Source organism: Pantherophis guttatus, chromosome 12 (genome assembly GCF_059756535.1).
Source record: "Pantherophis guttatus breed Tessera chromosome 12, ASM5975653v1, whole genome shotgun sequence".
In the NCBI taxonomy this organism is placed as follows: domain Eukaryota; kingdom Metazoa; phylum Chordata; class Lepidosauria; order Squamata; family Colubridae; genus Pantherophis; species Pantherophis guttatus.
The window spans coordinates 5,461,794-5,480,415 of NC_142074.1; the positions used below are offsets into that span (position 1 = coordinate 5,461,794).

The following is an 18,622-nucleotide window of genomic DNA, read 5'->3' on the forward strand; positions in this document are numbered from 1 at the left end:
GGGGATGTTGCCATGGTCGTAAAGTATGTAAAAGTCGTAAGCCACTTTTTTCAGTGCTGCTATAACTTCGAACGGTCACTAAACAAATGGTTGTAAGCTGAGGACTTCCCATGTAACACCCCTCCTGCGCGAGCTGCGCTGGCTCCCGGTGGTCTTCCGGGTGCGCTTCAAGGTTCTGGTTACCACCTTTAAAGAGCTCCATGGCTTAGGACCCGGGTACTTGTGGGACCGCCTACTACCACCAATAGCCTCCCACCGGCCGGTACGCTCCCATAGAGAGGGGCTCCTCCAGGTGCCGTCAGCCAAACAGTGTCGACTGGCAGCCCCCAGGGGGAGAGCCTTCTCTGTGGGGGCACCTGCCATTTGGAACGAGCTCCCCCCAGAGATACAGAAGATCCCGGATCTGCACACCTTCCGCCGTGCCTTAAAAACCTTACTATTTCATCAGGCCGGCCTGGCCTAATTTTCCCCCTCTTTTATAAAAGATTTTTAAAATTTTAAATATCTTTTAGTATTTTATATATTCAATTTTAAATTGGTTTTAAAAGTTTGGGGTTTTAAATTTGTCAGGGCCAAAATTATTTAATCTGATTTTATTCTATTTTTAAATTTTGTATGTATGTGTTTTTATTGTTTGGCTGTGCACCGCCCTGAGTCCTGCGGGAGTAGGGCGGTATAGAAATCTAATAAAATGAAATGAAATGAATGAAATGATGAGCATGCCTTTGTCCTCAAGGTAGTTCTGATTCCTTTTTCAAAATTTACTCCCGAGCAAGGCTGCCTAATAGAGGTCTGTCAGGCCCACAAGAGTGCCAATCCTTAACTCAGTTCCTACGGAGATTCTCAAAGATGTTTTTCCAAAAGGCAACTGGACTTTCTTGGGGTTTTTTTCCTTGAAAATGCTCCACTTCTCTGAATTGAACCGAACTGAAGTACGGAAGAAGCTTCTTGGATGAGAAGCAAAACGTTTTCAAGGAAAAAAAACCCAAGAAAGTCAAGTTGCCTTTTGGAAAAACATCTTTGGGACTTAACTCAGTTCAGGCTCCTTGTCCCCAATGTTATTTTTTCAACAAGCTGGACACTCGTTCACCAAGTGCAAAATAGCTCCTATTGTTTCAAGCCAGGCTGCCGATAGCAAATTTGTCTCCTCCCTCCAGACCAAATTCTCCCCAGGGGCACACAGCCTATTGTTCCCGCTAAGTCATTTGAAAGGGTTATTTTTTCCTTATTCCTTTTGTGTGTGCAGACACGAGGGGGAGAGAGTTATGTATTCTTCCCGTGCATGAAATTAGTACGGAACGGAAGCGGAGTTAAAATAAATGATTTTAGTCTGTCCTGGAATCCAAAGGAACTCTAAAATATTGAAGTACAGTGGGAATTCAAGACTGTGGCTAAGAGTCATGTCCTCGGTGACTTTGGACAAATCGGGCATGCAGGACTATTGTAGTGAAAAAAAATTGGATCCTTCAAGCGAGATGAAACAGAAATCCAACACAGAAAATAAATGAACATGCAACGCAACAGTTCAGCAGGGACTTCAACATTACAACAATTAATTAAATTAATTAATTAAATTGAATAATTAATTAAAATTAACAATTAAGACAACCATTTATCTGAAATAGTATAGGGCCGTGATGGCGAACCTATGGCTCCACTATGGCACAGGTGGCACGTGGAGCCATATCTGTGGGCACATGAGCGTTGCCCTCGCTCAGCTCCAGTGCGCATGCGCACGCTGGCCAGCTGATTTTCTACGGTGCCATCGCATGCCAAAAGCGGGGGGAGTGCAGGAGGTCACACGCGAATGCGCAGGGCGGGCCACATTGAATTATGGGTGTGGGCACGTGCACACGTAACCCCCCCCCCACCAGCTCCCCTTGCTTTTGGCACATGACAGCAAAAAGGTTAGCCATCATTGGTATAGAGTCTCTTGCTCAAGCAGGGGGTTGGACTAGAAGACCTCCAAGGTCCCTTCCAACTCTGTTACTCTATGTTCTATGTTAAATAAATTATACTGAAGAACAAACCAGTCCTTTACTTAGATTTTCTATCTCTCTCTAGTGTCTTCTTTTCCTGGTAAATCTTTGGATCAAAATGTTTTTATTCTTTTTTTTTTTTCAGTATAATTAACTCATTAGTAAAAACTACAGAATATTTGCCTGGACCACGGGGGCCTTACCTCGGCAACTTTAAGACTTGTGGACTTCAACTCAATGCTGGCTGGGGAATTCTGGGAGTTGAAGTCCACAGGTCTTAAAGATTTTAAAATTGCCAAAGTTGGATAACCCTGGCCTAGGTGGTGATCCAATCCTGGCCAGCGTAGGGAGTCAGTTTCCTACAAAGTGGCCCAAAATAGATGTTTATCATAGACCTTCAAAGGGAAAATGCACAATCAGGAAAATCACTGGCAGGAAGCTGTGTCATTTGGAAGTTTCATCTGTATTTTCACGTGCCCCCTTTGAAAATCAAAGTCAGCATTTAAAGAAGTTCCTTTTTAATGTATCTCATTTATCCATGTGCCATTCCATTTTCTTCTATCAAAATCTGTGGAATCCATAACAGATGGGTAATTTCTGACCAATCCTTACATAAAAGGGAAAGAGAGATCCATCCTACAACTAAGGAGAAATTTCCTGACATTGAGAACGATCAGTGGAATGGCTTGCCTTCAGAAATTGCGAGGGCTCCGTCACTGAAGGTTTTCAAAAATTGATAGGACAACCACTTATCTTAAATTGTATAGGGTCTCCTGCTTCAGCAGGGGATTGGATTAGAAGACCTCCATCTCTCTTATTCAGTATTATGTAAGTACTTTGTCAAAATTATACATTGCACAAGGGAAGGACATGGGGCCTAGTTTTTTCACAATTAAGCTAAGCCAACGTGCCTTGTCAGTTTGCGCTAAGAATGCTGGGTTGGTGCTAATTTAAATTATCACTTGTAATTTACACATGAAGAATCCTACTGTGTCAGCATGTGATGTAACATTGTATAACATGAGAGCTCTGAAAATAGGTGAGTCACAGTTCAACAAAAATTAACATATACACAAGCAAAGCATCAGACTTTGATGTTTCCGTCTGGAGGGCTCAGCCGGACAAGCATCGCTTCCAGTTTTGCTCTACAATGGAGAATTTCCAATTTCTCCAAATGTTGGGGTGAAAAATTTCTTGGAGGAAATTAAAACCAAAAAGTCATTTTCAGAAACAAAATTGTTCCCATGTTGGTAAGACATAGCATTAATTTAATTAATTAATATAGAATTCCTTTGAAATATAATATTTTTGAGATGTGTTTTCCCAAGAGTGAGAACAATTAACCAGTGGAACGACTTGCCTCCAGAAGCTGAAGGTGCTCCATCACTGGAGGCTTTTAAGGAGACTGGGCAGCCACTCATCTAAAGTGGTGTAGGGCAGTGATGGCTAACCTTTTTGCCAAAAGCGGGTGGAGCGCAGTGGGGGTCACACATGCACGTGCCCACATCCATAATTATATGCGCCCCGCCCCCCACGCATGTGCGGGTGACACCCACATGTTACCCCCACTTTTGGCACATAATGATACAGTAGGCCTGGTAGACCCATTTTTCACTCTTCCCCAGGCTCCAGAGCCTTTCTAGGAACCTGGGGAGGGCGAAAACGGCCTTCCCCACCCTCCCGGAGGCACTCGAAGCTGGAAATGGCCCATTTGCTGACTGGTGAGCCCAGAAGGCCCGAAAATCAGCGCGCCACTCGCATGCCCACCGATATGGCTCCACGTGCCACCTGTGGCACCCATGCCATAGGTTCGCCATCACAGGTGTAGGGTTTCCTCCTTGAGCAGGGGGTCGGACTAGAAGGGCTTCCAACTCTTATTATTCTGATTCTAGGAGCATCCATTCCAAGTTCTATCTAGAGGACTCCAGATGGGAAGATTCTCTTAGGCCAACCATGCTAGTGTCCTTAACTTTAAAATAATGATGACAACATTTTATCCCATAGATACAAGACTCCTCATGATACTAACCTTCATTCTTCAGCCTCTCTTCCATTTTGTCTCCATTTAGGACACCAATCGGTCCAACAACTAAAAACCAACCACCCAGAGTCTGTTTTCCTTTCTCCTTGATTCCTAACCCCACACAGGTGGCTTCCCTCCATTGTTTTCACAACAACACAGAACAAAACCATCCAGAGATCCAAACAAAACGAGCCATTTGCTGCAAGATTAAACAAGCAAGGCGCTTGGGGGAATTCACACATGCAATCCAGAGTGGGGGAGATTGCACAGGAGGCAGCCTGGTGCCAGCGGCCATCAACATGCCCCAAATTCCTCACTGGGTATCCAAGAAATTTCCTGCTTTATCTGGCATTTCTCCCAAAAATCTACTAGGAAAGGAAAGTTAAGACAAGGCGGGCGCATTGCCAAGCAAAGAACCAGCATCTAACACAGTGTTTCTCAACCTTGGCTACTTTAAGATGTCTGAACTTCAATTCCCAGAATTCTGGGAGTTGAAGTCCAGACATCTTAAAGTTGCCAAGATTGGGATCCAACATCACATTAATGTCCAAAGAGAAGTCCAACCAACACAGAACAGATTTTCTGTTGCAACCCCCTGAGTGCAATTGCTGAAAATGGATGGCGTTCCATGCTGAGATGGGAAACCCACCCAAACAGCATTATAAGCTCTAAAATAGATACCCCTCCATTGTAAAAAATATTTCCAAAGACACTTCAAGTCAGAGACAAAATGCACTGCATCAACATTATAGTCCTTTTTCCCCAACTCTTTGCAAAAAGATTCCCCAAAGATGCCCGCCCTTGATTAATGGCGATGCCTACAGTCCCACTGAGTTCATAGATGATGGGTAGGATCTGAAATAAAAACAGAGCATTGGTAAGGTAGGGTTTGGCCATGACCATCACGGTCTCCATTTTGTGATGCAACAAGGCTCCCATGCAGGTAGTCCTTGACCTATAACCCTTCAGTTAGTGACCACTTGAAGCTACAACAGCACTGAAAAAAGTGACTCATGACCAGTCCTCACACTTACAACCATTGTAGCATCTCCATGGTCACATGATCAGAATTCAGGAGCTTGGTAACCAGCATGGATTTATCATAGTCACACCATCCTGCGGTCATCAGATCACCATTTACACCCTTCCCAGATGGCTTCCAAGAAAGGAGGAATCTGGATTCATTTAAGGACTGCATGATTCATTTAGCAACTGCAGTGATTCTGTTAACAATCATAGCACACAAAAAAAAGTAATAAAATTGGGCATGTCTCACTTAACAGCCACCTTACTTTGCTGCAGAAATTCTGGCCCCAATTGTGGTCGTAAATTGAGAACTACCTGTAGTATCCATTTTGGGAGTAGAAACCCCTATCACTTGAATTCAGGATTCTTCATGCATGCCCAACCCCAAATTATTTAAGTACAGGTAGTTCTCAACTTCCAACAGTTTGTTCAATGAGCATTTGAAGTTACAACAGCACTGAAAAAAGTGACATGACCATTTTTCACACTTATGACAGTTGCAGCATCCCCATGGTCACACAATCAAAATTCGTATGCTTGGCAACTGGCTCACATTGCAGTGTCCCGGGATCATGTGATCGTCTTTTGTGACCTTCTGACAAGCAAAGTCAATGTCACTTAACAACTGTGTTACTAATTTAACAACTGCAGTAATTCACTTAACATCTCTGGCAAGAAAGGTCATAAAATGGGGCAAAATTCACTGAACAACTGTCTCGCTTAGCCATGGAAATTTTGGCCTCAGTTGTGGTCTTAAGTCAAGCTGAATGTCCCCAACTGCACAGCTCAACCACCAGGACCATCTGCAGGAGGGTCCAAGAAGGTTAGGACGCTCCTGATGTCAAATAATTCATGCACAACAATCAAGCTAAGAACAATTAAGGCTCTTCAAAGGAGAAGACAGATGCAAACGTCTCAAAATTTTGTTTTGTTCTTGAACCTATATACCCAAAAGAAAATGTGTTATCTTTTGAAACCATCTTAGCATACTTGGGTGGCTGCTGTACATCAAAGCAAATTCCTTAAGGACAGGAATATTATTATTGTATTATTCTAATGTCTGCATTCTTGCTCTCTGATGCAACTCTGTCTGTTTTTTTTACGAGCAAGGCTTTTGTATAGTTGAGTGATATGTGCCAAATTCAGATCCAGGTCAGTGAAGTTTTCATTTCTACAAATCATAATAATACAGTTGACTGCACTGAAGTTGTTGTTGTAATATACAGGAAGTCCTCAGATTATAACCACAATTGAGCCCAACATTTCTGTTGCTAAGTGAGACATTTGATAAGTTTTGCCCATTTTATGACTTTTCTTGCCACAGGAATCACTGTAGTTGTTAAGTTAGTAACACAACTGTTAAGTGAATCTGGCTTCCCCATTGACTTTGCTTGTCAGAAGGTCACAAAAATGGATCATATGACCCTGGGGCACTGCAACCATCTTTTTTTTTTTAATTTGATTTATATGCCGCCCTTCTCCGGAGACTCAGGGCAGCTTACAATGTGCTCAGCAATAGCCTTCATCCTTTTGTATATTTATACAAAGTCAGCTTATTGCCCCCACAAACTGGGCCCTCAATTTACCTACCTTAGAAAGGATGGAAGGCTGAGTCAACCTTGAGCCTGGTGAGATTCGAACTTACAGTAATTGCAGACAGCTGGCGTTAATCACAATGCTTTTAGTCTGCTGAGCCACCAGGCCCTGTGAATATGAACCACTTGCCAAGAGTGTGAATTTTGATCGGATGCTGCAAAAGTCATAACTGTGAAAAAGGGTCATAAGTCACATTTTTCAGTGCCATTGTAACTTTGAACTCACTAAAAGAACTGTTGTCAGTCTAGGAGTATCTGTAAGAGTACAACACGGGTCTTGGATTGAGATCCTATGTCCTAATTTTAAAGTTCCACCTCCCTGAAAAAGATCTGGGGGTTTTTGATGAACAAAACAAAGGGAGAATGTTATGTATAAAGTCTTCAACTCTTGGGTAAAACAGAAGTTACAGATACCATACATAAACAATAGTTGTCTATTCTGAAAATCCAGACCTTGACATTGCTAAATTCAGTTCTAGTCAAAACAATCTGGCTATCTATTATGAAAAAAAAAATATAGTATTCTAAACCAAATTTAAGATTAAATACAAATAGTCCTGACTTTCCGAGCCTCTCCATGGCACAAAGCTAAATTTCAATCCCACTTTATTTAACCACTTACTTTAGCTCACCGTGACATTTCTGTGGTTTTCTGAAAGAACCTCCAGATTCACGACAAAACTAGACAAAAAAATAAATGAACAGGGTCATCTGTAGTCTATCCATCATTAACCACACATTATCCCTCCTTTCTTTCAGCCTCTTCTAACCATAACCTTTCCTGGCCAATAACATTACTCTTTGGGATCAAAAAAGTCCATTCCAGAGGTTCATATTTACAACACCCCATTGTGATGCTGTTGTTGTCATTGTTGATGTCTTACTCAACTTGCTAGCTAGAACGTTTCAGTCTGATGCCCTTCCATGCAGAGATGAATGAAACACAGGGCGGACCTCTGAAGAAGACAATAGGGCAGTGCTGAAGTGGAAGTTGGCTTCTCATTGAACAAAAAGCACAGTTAAGCCACTGACAGCTTTCGATCCAACAATGGACAGCTCAGCCAACTGAGTTGGCTTTGGGTGGGTGCTCTTGTAGAAGGATTTCAAAACAGATGGGTGTAAAAAGAAGAACGCAACCCTCTGGCTGGGGGATATAAGTACAGGTTAGGTGAAACTTGGCTTAACAACAGTAACTGTAGAAGGGATCTTATGGAAAAATCGCTTAAATAGGAGCCAGCAGTGTGCGGCAGCAGCCAAAAAAGCCCATGTAATCCTAGGTTGGACTAACAGAGGGGTAGAATCACATTACGTGAAGTATTAGTACTTCTTTATAAAAACTTGGTAAGACTACACTTAGAATATTGTATGCAGTTTTGGTTGCCACAATATAAAAAAGATGTTGAGACTCTGGAAAGATTCTGGAAAGATGTTGAGACTCTGGAAAGAGTGCAGAGATGAGCAACAAAGGTTAATCATTTTGGGGGGATGGAGGCTAAAACATATGAACAAGGGTTGCAGGAATTGGGTGTGTCTAGTCTAGTGAAAAGAATGACTAGGCTAGGGGCAACATGATAGCAGTGATGCAATTTTTGAGGGCCTGCCACGAAGCAGAGGGGTTCAACCTAATCTTCAAAACACCTGAAGGCAGGACAAGAAGCAATGTATGAAAACTAACCAAGGAGAGAAGCAACTTAGAGCCAAGGAGAAATTTCCTAATAGTGAGGACAATTAACCAGTGGAATGATTTGCCTCCAGACTTTGTGGGTACTACATCACTGGAGGCTTTTAAGAACAGACTGGACAACCAGTTCTCTGGAATAAGGCCTTGTGTTGAGCAAGGGTTGGACTAGAAGTCCTCCAAGGTACCTTCCAATTCTGTTATTCTGATTCTGGGCGCTCCAAGTTCTATCTAGACCAGGGGAGACAAACTCAAGGCCTGGGGGCTGAATCCGGCCCGTGGGGTACCTAGATCTGGCCTGCAGGGCTGCCCTGGAAACAGTGAAGGACCGGTCCACGGTGCTTTTGCCAGTGAAAATGGAGCTCAAGAGGGTCGCATGCGGAGGGTTGCAGGAAGCCATGGCAGCTGAAAACGGAGCTCAGGAGCCCATTTTCGCTGGTAGACCGCTCGGGCCACCTAAGGCGCCACCACATGAGTGATGTTGAGCTGACCACGCCCACCCTGCCATGCCCACCCTGGCCCCCAGAGGTCAAACACAACCCTGATGCGGCCCTCAATGAAATCGAGTTTGACACCCCTGATCTAGAGGACTTTAGATGGGAAAGTTGTCTTAGGCCAACCATGCTACTGTCCTTATCTGCAAAATAAGGATGACAACATAGTTACAAGAGTCCTCAAGAGAATATAGTGGGATGGAATCTATTGACAGGGTAAATCCCTAGGAGGAAGTGGAGGAGTTCAGAGGAGTAAAGGGGACAACTCAGCCCAGAGATCTTGTATGAGAGAAAGAGGGTGAAGATAGTTTCTTTTTAATAGTCTACATAGTATATTTTAGATACATATTATTTATTTGTTTGTTTGTTTATTGATTGATTGATTGATTGATTGATTGATTGATTGCATTTTTATGCTGCCCAACTCCCGAGGGACTTTGGGCAGTTAACAACAAAGAATAAAACAAGTTTAAAAGAAAACATTAAAACCCATACACTCCAATTCGTGGCCGGGTCTCGCAAGATCACCGTAGCGAGATCAACAGCCCCAGGTCTGCCGAAGAGGATTAGAGTTCTTGGTCTGCAAGATCTGGTCTATAGGTGTGAAAAGAATAAAGAACTCAGCTTGAAGATTCACCATGTCATTCTTGGTTTGGAGCCTGATGTGTGATGAGATCATTTCAGCATTTTTCTAAGGTGTTTGTGTTTTTAACAGCAATAAGGTAAACATCTCCACCCAAGCATTTTCTAAATGATTTTGACTCTATTTTTATCATATTCAGTAGGGATACATAAAGAAATTTAAAGATAATACGATGCAAACTCTGAACTGGATCAGTTTTCCATATTGAATGGCTAGTTGATTCCAGGTGCCCAATCAGGTACCCAGCAATCTCTTGGATGGTTCAGGCACAGGAATTCGGTGGTTTATTTCTTTTTGTCAAATCAGAAATGGGAATCAAATCCATTCAAGTTTACAATTCAAAAGTTGAATTGAATTAGGTTGATTTTCGAAATTGAAATTCAGAAGCAATCTCAAATTCAAAATGGTTAATTCTAATCAGATTTTGCAAAACCCTAAACACCCAGCCAATATCACAATAGGCCCCTAGTTACTGTAGTATCACCCCACCTGGAAATTGTCACACAGTGATGCGAAAAAGTATGTAGACAGGTAGTCCTTGACTTACAATGATAATGGAATTTGGAACTTCCATCTTGATAGTCTTGATAGTCATAAATTGAGGCACCCACATGACTCTATCCAATTTTAGGAACTTTTTGCAGCAGTCATTAAGTGAATGCTGAGGCTGTAAGTGAATACGGCGGTTGTTAAGTGAATCCATGTAAATTGCAGTCACATGACCACAGAATGCTTCAACTGGCTGTGAAGTTGAACCAGTTGCCAAGTGTCCAAAATGTGGTCATGTGATCTTGTGTGTGTGTGTGCGTGCACACACTAACCCCACAACCAGGTCTTAAGTTGCTTTTGGGGTCCACCTCAACTGTGAACAGATGCTGAGTGACCATTTGTTCAGCAAGGACTATCTGTTTCTCCATTACCCCATCAGCATGCAAAGCCTTCTGCTTCCTTCGTCATGACAAGGTACAATTTATTTTACAGGAAAAACCTGTTTTTCCCAAGAAGCATCATTTCTGAGAAGCAGCAGCTAAGGAAGGATGGAATTATCCAATCCCACATGGTGTGCTAGCCTCTAAATAGATCCGTATCTTCTATCATCACCAGGCAGGAGATGCAGATAGGGAGGGAGGATATAACCCAGCCATTTTCAAATTTGGCAACTTGAAGATGTGAGGACTTCAACTTCCAGAATTCATGCAGGCTGGGGAATTCTGGGAGGGGGAATCCACACATCTTCAAGTTGCCAAGCTTGAAAAACACTGATATAACCAAATTAAGTAAAAATGGGCAGGTCTATTTTATTTATTTGTATCATGCCTTTATAATTTTTACAAATAATCTCATCAAAGGTGGAGGAGAGTGTGCTAGATATAACATATCCAGCACACCTCTCTCCTCCTATTTTCCCCACAACAACCCTGTGAGGTAGGTTGGGCTGAGAGTGATCGGCCCAAGGTCACCTGCTTCTTCATTCTGTTTCAGGAGAAGGACTGTCAAAATGTGATGCCAAAGTGGAAGGATTTCAAAATTTCTTTCCAAGAACAGAAGAATTTCAGAAAGTTTTCCTGCAACCTCCCTGTGGCTTCTCCTGTTTCTGTTGAATCCCAAGTGTGGGGGGGGGGGGTTGGGGGAGTGCAGGACAACCGAGAAACCTTCAGATGCAACCTTTGTCTTTCTGCTGCCTTAATTACCGAGATGACTCTAAACAACTGGCACACGTGAGTAAACCCAGCACATGCGTAATGTCCCCAGCACATCAGGGGACAAGGAAGATGACCAACCCAGAAACTCTTCTAATAAACAGAAGAGACTATCAGGGAATAAATTACCAATAAAAGAGAGTATTTGTAGTTCAGGGTTGAAATGAGGGGTTCTTGGTGGTCTCTGAGCTAGGTTGTTTTCTTGAAGACGTTTTATTATCCAAACTACGTAACAAACTAGCACTGATGATGTTACCTAGTTGGGTAATGAAATGTCTTCAAGAAAACAACTAAGTGCAGAGACCATCAAGGCCCCTTCAGGGAGTAAATTACTGCATTGCTAGATTTTTACAACTTCACAAAAGTCGAACAATGTCAGGGTCATATAAACTCAGGGGGGATGGGACACAATACAAATAAAACAGTATTTCAGATAAAACAATTTCAGCAAGAATACTTGGCCGACTCAGCACCTTCTGAAATCACATCTGCACTAATCTAAGATTTGTTTAACCATAGTCTGTGGTCCAATAATGAGTTGGCAAGTAGTTTCTAATTGCAAGAGTTACAATACAGGGAGCCTTTGACTGACAACCATTCGTTTAGTGACCGTTTGAAGTTACAATGGTACTGAATAAAGTGACTTATGACCATTTTTCACATAACCGTTGCCACATCCTTCTGGTCACATGATCAAAATTGGGACACTTAGCAACTGATTCATATTTATGACGGTTGCAGTGTCCCGGGGTCATGTGATCACCTTTTGTGACATTGTGACAAGCAAAATCAATGGGGAAGCCAGATTCACTTAACAGATATGTTACTAACTTAACAACTGCAGTAATCCATTTAATAACTATGGCAAGAAAGGTCGTAAAATGGGACATAACTTACTTAACAACTGTCCTTTTTGTGCTCAATTGTGTAAGTCGAGGAGTACCTATACACGAAATAAAACACATTATGGTTTTGTGCTATGCTAAAATTCAGCACAGTTTGGTACACACAGCGCTGTCAGTTGGCTTAACCAGTACTGTACTGTCCTGTCTACTCGTTGCTAATGAATAACTTATTTTTATTTTATTTGTATCCCTTTATTATTTTTAACTAATAGCCCAAGGCAGTGAACTTATCCAACATACTTTCCTCCTCCTATTTTCCCCACCACAACAACACTGGGAGGTGGCTTGGACTGAGAAAGAGTGACTGGCCCAAGGTCACCCAGGACGGCTGTCATATCTAAGACAGGACTAGAACTCACCGTCTCCTGCTTTCTGGTCTGGTGCCTTAACCACTGGACTAGAGGCTCTAATATTGGCTTTCAATCTTGCCAAAAATCTAATCCTATGCACCAATATCCAAAGATATGCCCATGAAGTAACTTCTCATGGGTCACCTGTTACTTTCCAGGATCTGGCAAGAGTAGAAGCACTGGGAAGGGCATAGCTTCATGCCCTTAATCATGATTAGGGGGATGGAGGTCAAAACATGAAGAACGGTTGCAGGAATTAGGTATGTCCAGTGTAGTGAAAAGACGTGAGAGCAGTGTTCCAATATTTGAGGGGCTGCCACAAAGAAGGGGTCAACCTATTTTTCAAAGCACTAGAAGGCAGGACAAGAAGCAATGGGTGGAAACTAACCAAAGAGAGAAACAATCTAGAATGAAGGAAAAAATTCCTGACAGTGAGAACAATTAACCAGTGGAATGGCTTGTCTTCAGCTGTTGGTACTCCATCCCTGGAAGGGATGGGGGATCTCTTTAAGAAGGGATCTCTTTAAGAAGAGATTGGACAGCCATTTATCTGCAATGGTACAGGATCTCCTGATTAAGCAGGGGGATAGATTAGGAGGAGGAGGAGGAACCAATGCCATTTTCTATGTGGCGCAACCCCAGCTTTGGGTAGTTTCATGTATGCTTCAGTATAGGATACAACCCCCCACAAAAGAGTTTGTTGAGTTCTATTGGCAAGAATGGTATAGGGCCATGATGGCAAACCTATGGCACGCGAGTGTTGCCCTAGCTCAGCTCCAGGATGCATGTGTGAGCCAGCCAGCTGGTTTTCGAGCCTTCCGAAGTTGGGAAACGGGCTGTTTCCGGCCTCCAGAGGGCCTCCAGGAGGTGGGGAAGGTTGTTTTCACCCTCCCCAGGCTCCAAGAAAGTCTCTGGAGCCTGGGGAGGGCAAAAAACGGGCCTACCAGGCCCACCAGTAACCTTTTTCCCGTCGTGTGCCAAAAGCAGAAGTCGCACGAAGGGGTTGCATGCGCATGCGCGGGGGCAGGGCATGGGGAGGAATTGAATTATAGGTGTGGGTACGCGTGTGCGTGACCCCCCACACTCCCCCTGCTTTTGGCATGCGACGGCAAAAAGGTTAACCATCACTGGTATAGGGTCTCCTGCTTGAGCAGACGGTTGGACTAGAAGACCTCCAAGGTCCCTTCCAAGTCTGTTATTCTGTTATGTTGCTTGCTCTGAATTAACTTAAAGTAAGGTTCTCCTCTTTGTGACACCCTGCTAGACCCATTAGATGAGATTCAAATATGGCTCGATAGTTTGTGGTTCAAAGGTTATGGAAAGCCATCTAGGAATATTATGTAAACCAGCCCAGCCCATTAATCCATTTTCTTGTTTATATTTTTGGACATAATATATTATGCCATTGTGTTTTGTTAACCTAAACTTAAGAGTTAAGTATCTTGTGTGAACTTGAGTGTTATGGTTTATGAAATATGATTTAAAGATCATTGTGTTGTCCATATTCAAAGTCAATCACCCTTCAAGAAACTAAGGCAAACATGACAGTGTGATGTGAGCATCAGAGGTATGTATGATCTGAATTCATTTGATCCACTAAATCATATTTGTCCCTTTTGCGCACAGAGGCAACACGCAGAGACACAACAGGCAAACTCTTTCTTGGCTGAGCAGCAACTCCTTCTTCAAAGAAACTTGCAAAAGGGGAGCATAAGGTGTGATTTTGGCTGAGAATGTTATGGGAACTCAACCAATTATGGTTTGTACATTTAAGAGGTATTAAATAACCAAGACTTATTTGTTTTCTATATGATCATTTTTCTAGAAGGATAAGACATTCTTTTTATAACTGAACATAAAATTAGAAAAAATCTACTTTTTAATTAACTGCATGCCTGCTTCGAAAAAAAGGGTGTCTGAAAATAATGGCTTTTGATCACATTGTAAAACATGACCTACAGAGGTCTTGGCCATTTCCAATAATGAGATTCCCAGGAATGAAGTATCTTCTTAAGCACATTAAGCGTTTACTTAGGCTGCAAGTTCTCAGCATTTACATGAGAGTAAGTCCCACTGAACACAACAGGAAGTACTCTGCCTAAACATGAAAATGTTTTGTGTGATTAAAATATTTGCATTCTGGTTTTCAAGTCTCTACTAGAACAAACTCATGTCCTAAAATGATTCTGAACCTTTACATAAGCAAAAGCAATAATATTTTATTACTGGCAATGATAAACAACCAAAATATTTTTAAAAACTGTCCTACATTGGCATAGATTAAATAATAAAGATTTCCCTAAGTAGACTTCACAGAATCAGCGATACCTTTTTCTTAGTGACAGGAATGAAGTAGTTTGCCATGCTTTTCCACATTCCCAGTCTAGCCCAAAGCCCCAAAATTCCCAAGTGGCCCCTACCCAAATTCTAACTCACGCTGATCCTGTGTTAAAACATTTTTAATTAGTATTTAAAAGCTAATGGAACTTCTGACTTCCTTGTAATAGAGAAAGCCAGAAATTATGAACCGTGTGCAAGATAATTCTTTGTGGTTGCTAATCATGAGGTCGCTGAACATGAGGACAGGGGGTTGGGGGAGGGAATAGATCAAAATGTATCCAGAAAGGCCAAGTTAGATAATAATGCTTCCAACTTGGTAACTTTAAGACTTGTGAACTTCAACTCCAAGAATTCCCTAGCCAGCATGTTGCTGAGGTTAAGAAACCCTGCTCTGGATGGTAGAAAGGCACTTCCTTCGAGCTCAGGGGTGCCATGCAGAGGAGAGACCTTCCCCCACATCATCACTGCCATAATACAGGTAGTCCTCAACTTAATTGAGCCCAACATTTATGTTGCTAAGTGAGACATTTGTTAAGTGAATTTTGCCCCATTTTACGACTTTTCTTGCCCCAGTTGTTAAGTGAATCACTGCAGTTGTTGTTAGTAACATGGTTGTTAAGTGAATCCGACTTTCCCATTGACTTTGCTTGTCAGAGGTCACAAAAGAACCAGTTTCCAAGCATTCAAATTTTGATCATGTGATTATGGGGATGCTGCAGCGGTTGTAAGTATGAAAAACTGCCACAAGTTGCATTTTTCAGTGTCGTTGTAACTTGGGAGTCACTAAATGAACTGTTGTAAATCGAGGATTACCTGCACTGTACCCATTATATTCCGCCGCTATCGGAAAATCCCGTATGACAAAAGAATATGCATATGTGGGGTAAAGGAGGACACGGCGCATATAATATTCGAATGTAGTCTCTATCAAGAAGTAAGAAAATAATATCTGTCCCCAATTATAAATAAATTTCCCCACTGGAATATAAACCAAAAATTAGCATTTCTGTTGAGGGCTGACTCTCCTCCCCTGGTAAGAGCGATCACTCGATACCTTAAAAGAATGACGGCAATACGAGCCAGTTATATCAAAAAAATTTTTTATCAATTGTAAGGAAGATGAGCTCAGTTAGAGAGGAGCTATCCTATTTGGGTTATCTAGTCTTGGCAACTTAGCTATTGAAATTTGATATTGTAAAATTTTAATGTCATCTATCATATATTTTTAGATTGCTATTTTTGTAACTGTTTTATCTTTTTCCCTTTTTCTTTTCTGTTTTGTTTGAAAAGGCCTTCGGGCTATTCAATAAACTATACTAGCCATAATACTCCCCACACACAACAGCACAATTCTAACCATTCAACAATGCCACAATTCTAAACAAAGCACCGGGGTCTTTTGCTCGCCAAACAAGCTGCTGACCGACTCTATGCCACTCAGAAGGGGAAAAAAAAATGCCACCTGCAGATGAGCCAGTCAGGTTCAAGGCTGGTGCCCTTAAGAGGGTCTCAACTCCCAGCAGAAGACAACCAAAGCGGGCGAATGACCTCCTGGGCTTCCAGGAGGGACCAAGCCGCGGTCGACGATGCTCCTGCCGTCCCTTCGGAGCAAGGAGGCCACGCGCGGAGACACAACGGGGCAACCCTTCCTTGGCCGAGCACCAACTCCTCTTCCAACTTGCAAAAGAGAAGCCGCGAAGCCAGCCGGGCACCTTTTCCCACGGACTCCAAGTTAGGAAGCGATTCCCACGGCCTCTTCAACGCCGCGCTGCTGCACCCAGAACTAGCCAAGATGCCACCGACCCAAGTTAGGCAGCTGCGCGGGCTCCCCCTTTCCCCACCCGCCTTCCCCGCCTTCCCCAGACCGGCTCCCTCCGGTTACCTGCTCGGCGAAAGCGCGGGGCGGGCACAGCTCCTCCACCGTGCGCCGTCCGGAGAGGCCGTTTTCGGGCAAGCCCCGGCGCCGGCTGGTCCCTCGCTCCGGGGCGGGCAGGCAGGCGGCTCCAGCGGCGGCCGCCCGGTTTCCTCTCCGGCGCGCCTCGACTTCCCGGCTGGCCAAACTCGGGCGCTGCTCCAGACGGGGAACTTCTCCACGGGCGAAGAAAGTTGCGCGTGGCTGGAGCGGCTCTAGGCTCTAGACTAGCCTTTGGCCGGCGCGGCTTTCTCGCTTTGCCCCTCGCGCATCCCCACCGCGCTGGTTCCTGGCCGGAGCGACGGGCGCCCGGTTGGCAGTTGCAGGAGCCCCGGGAAGCCGGGCGGGGGCAGGACGAGGAAGCGCGGCGCAAGGGCTGGCGCGGCTTTTCCCCCAGCTTCGGCACGAGTGAAGGGGGAAGCCCCTCGGAGGGTGACGAAAGGGGAGGGGGCAGCCGGGCTAGAGGAGGCCGATGCCAGGGGGTCCTGCGAGCCTTCGCCCCCTCCTCACCCTCTCCTATCCTGAGCCTTAGGATCGGCGGTCTGGACCGGACCTCCTCGCGCCTAAAGGGAGAGAAGGAAGCAGGATCGCAGCTCCTTTCCAATGGCTGAAGCCTTCAGTCTCGTCCTAAAAGTCGGCTAGCTTCAGAAACCGAGGTTGGCTGGAAGCAGAGGTAGCTGGGTTTATGCAAGCCGCTTAACCTGGTTACCTAATAAAGCCCTTTTTCTGGACTGGCTCCCAAAGCCACCAAAAATGAAAAATCGATAAATTAATAAACAGTAGCCAGATTTAGCAGGGAGAGCAAATATTACAACTTGGTCTTTCAAGGTAGACAGGTAGTCCTAGATTGAGGACAATTGAGCCCCAAATTTCTATTGCTAAGCAAGATGGCCATTTAGTGAGTTTTGCCCCATTTTACAACCTTTCTTGCCACAGTGCTTAAGTCAGTCACTGCAGTTCTTAGTGGTGTTAATCTGTGAATCTGGCTTCCCCATTGATTTTCCCGGTCAGCTGGTTGCAAAAGTGGATCACATCAATGGTGAAATCCAATTTTTGTCTGTGGGCGTGGCTTGGTGGGTGTGGTTTGGCTTGGTGGGCGTGGCAGGGGAAGGATACTGAAAATCTCCATTCTCACCCCACTCCAAGGGAAGGATACTGCAAAATCCCCATTCCCTCTCCATTGGGGGGGAGGGTATTGCAAAATCTCCATTCCCACCCCACTCTGGGGCCAGCCAGAGGTGGTATTTGCCAGTTCTCTGAACTACTCAAAATTTCTGCCACCAGTTTCTGTCAGAAACTGCTGTATTTTACCCTGGATCACATGACCCCGGGATCCTGCAACCATCATAAATATGAAGCAGTTGCCAAGCGGCTGAATTTTTGATCACATGACCATTGGGACGTTGCAATGGTTGTAAGTGAAAAATAAGCATAAGTCACTTTTTTTTCAGTGCTATTGAACTTCACAGTCACTAAATGAATGGTTGTAAATCAAGGACCACCTGTACCAGAAATTAAATCTCCCCCTACTGTATTTATTGTGTAAATTACAAATTTTGGAGTTGAAGTCTACTCATCTTAAGGTTGTCACCACTGACTTGGATTAACAGGGAACTCACATAAGAAATGTACCATTGCAGCAGAATAATTCAAGCCCTTGGATACATCAGAAAAGACGCTATTCTCACTTCCTACTCTCATGAGTCCTTATCTATGTTCTCTCTGATGTCAATTCCACATGCTGTGGGGTCTTTCATAGAATCATAGGATTAAAAGGGACTTTGGAGGTCTTCTAGTCCAGCCCAAGTAGAAGACCCTATACAATTTCAAACAAGTGGCTTTCCAATCTCTTCTTTAAAACCTCCAGTGATGAAGGCAACCCGTTCCACCAGTTAATTTTTCTGTTAGAAAATTTCTCCTTAGTTCTAGGTTGAATCTCTCCTTGATTAGTTTCCAGACATTGTTTCTTGTTCTGGC

The 18,622-nt window shown here is 43.6% G+C and overlaps 1 protein-coding gene across 2 annotated transcripts in view; it reads right to left on the reverse strand.

Moving 5' to 3' along the window:
- Positions 1–17,675, reverse strand: part of ARHGEF9 (Cdc42 guanine nucleotide exchange factor 9) — a 262,804-nt gene extending 245,129 nt beyond the window's left edge. Inside the window, exon 1 of one of the 2 annotated variants that reach the window (XM_087877453.1) lies at positions 16,616–17,675. The gene's annotated coding sequence lies outside the window, so the exon portion shown is untranslated. Of the gene's footprint in view, positions 1–7,245; positions 7,435–16,615 lie in introns of those variants that run through there. The other variant, XM_034435086.3, reaches the window with a different exon arrangement.
- Positions 17,676–18,622: the final 947 nt, after the last annotated feature.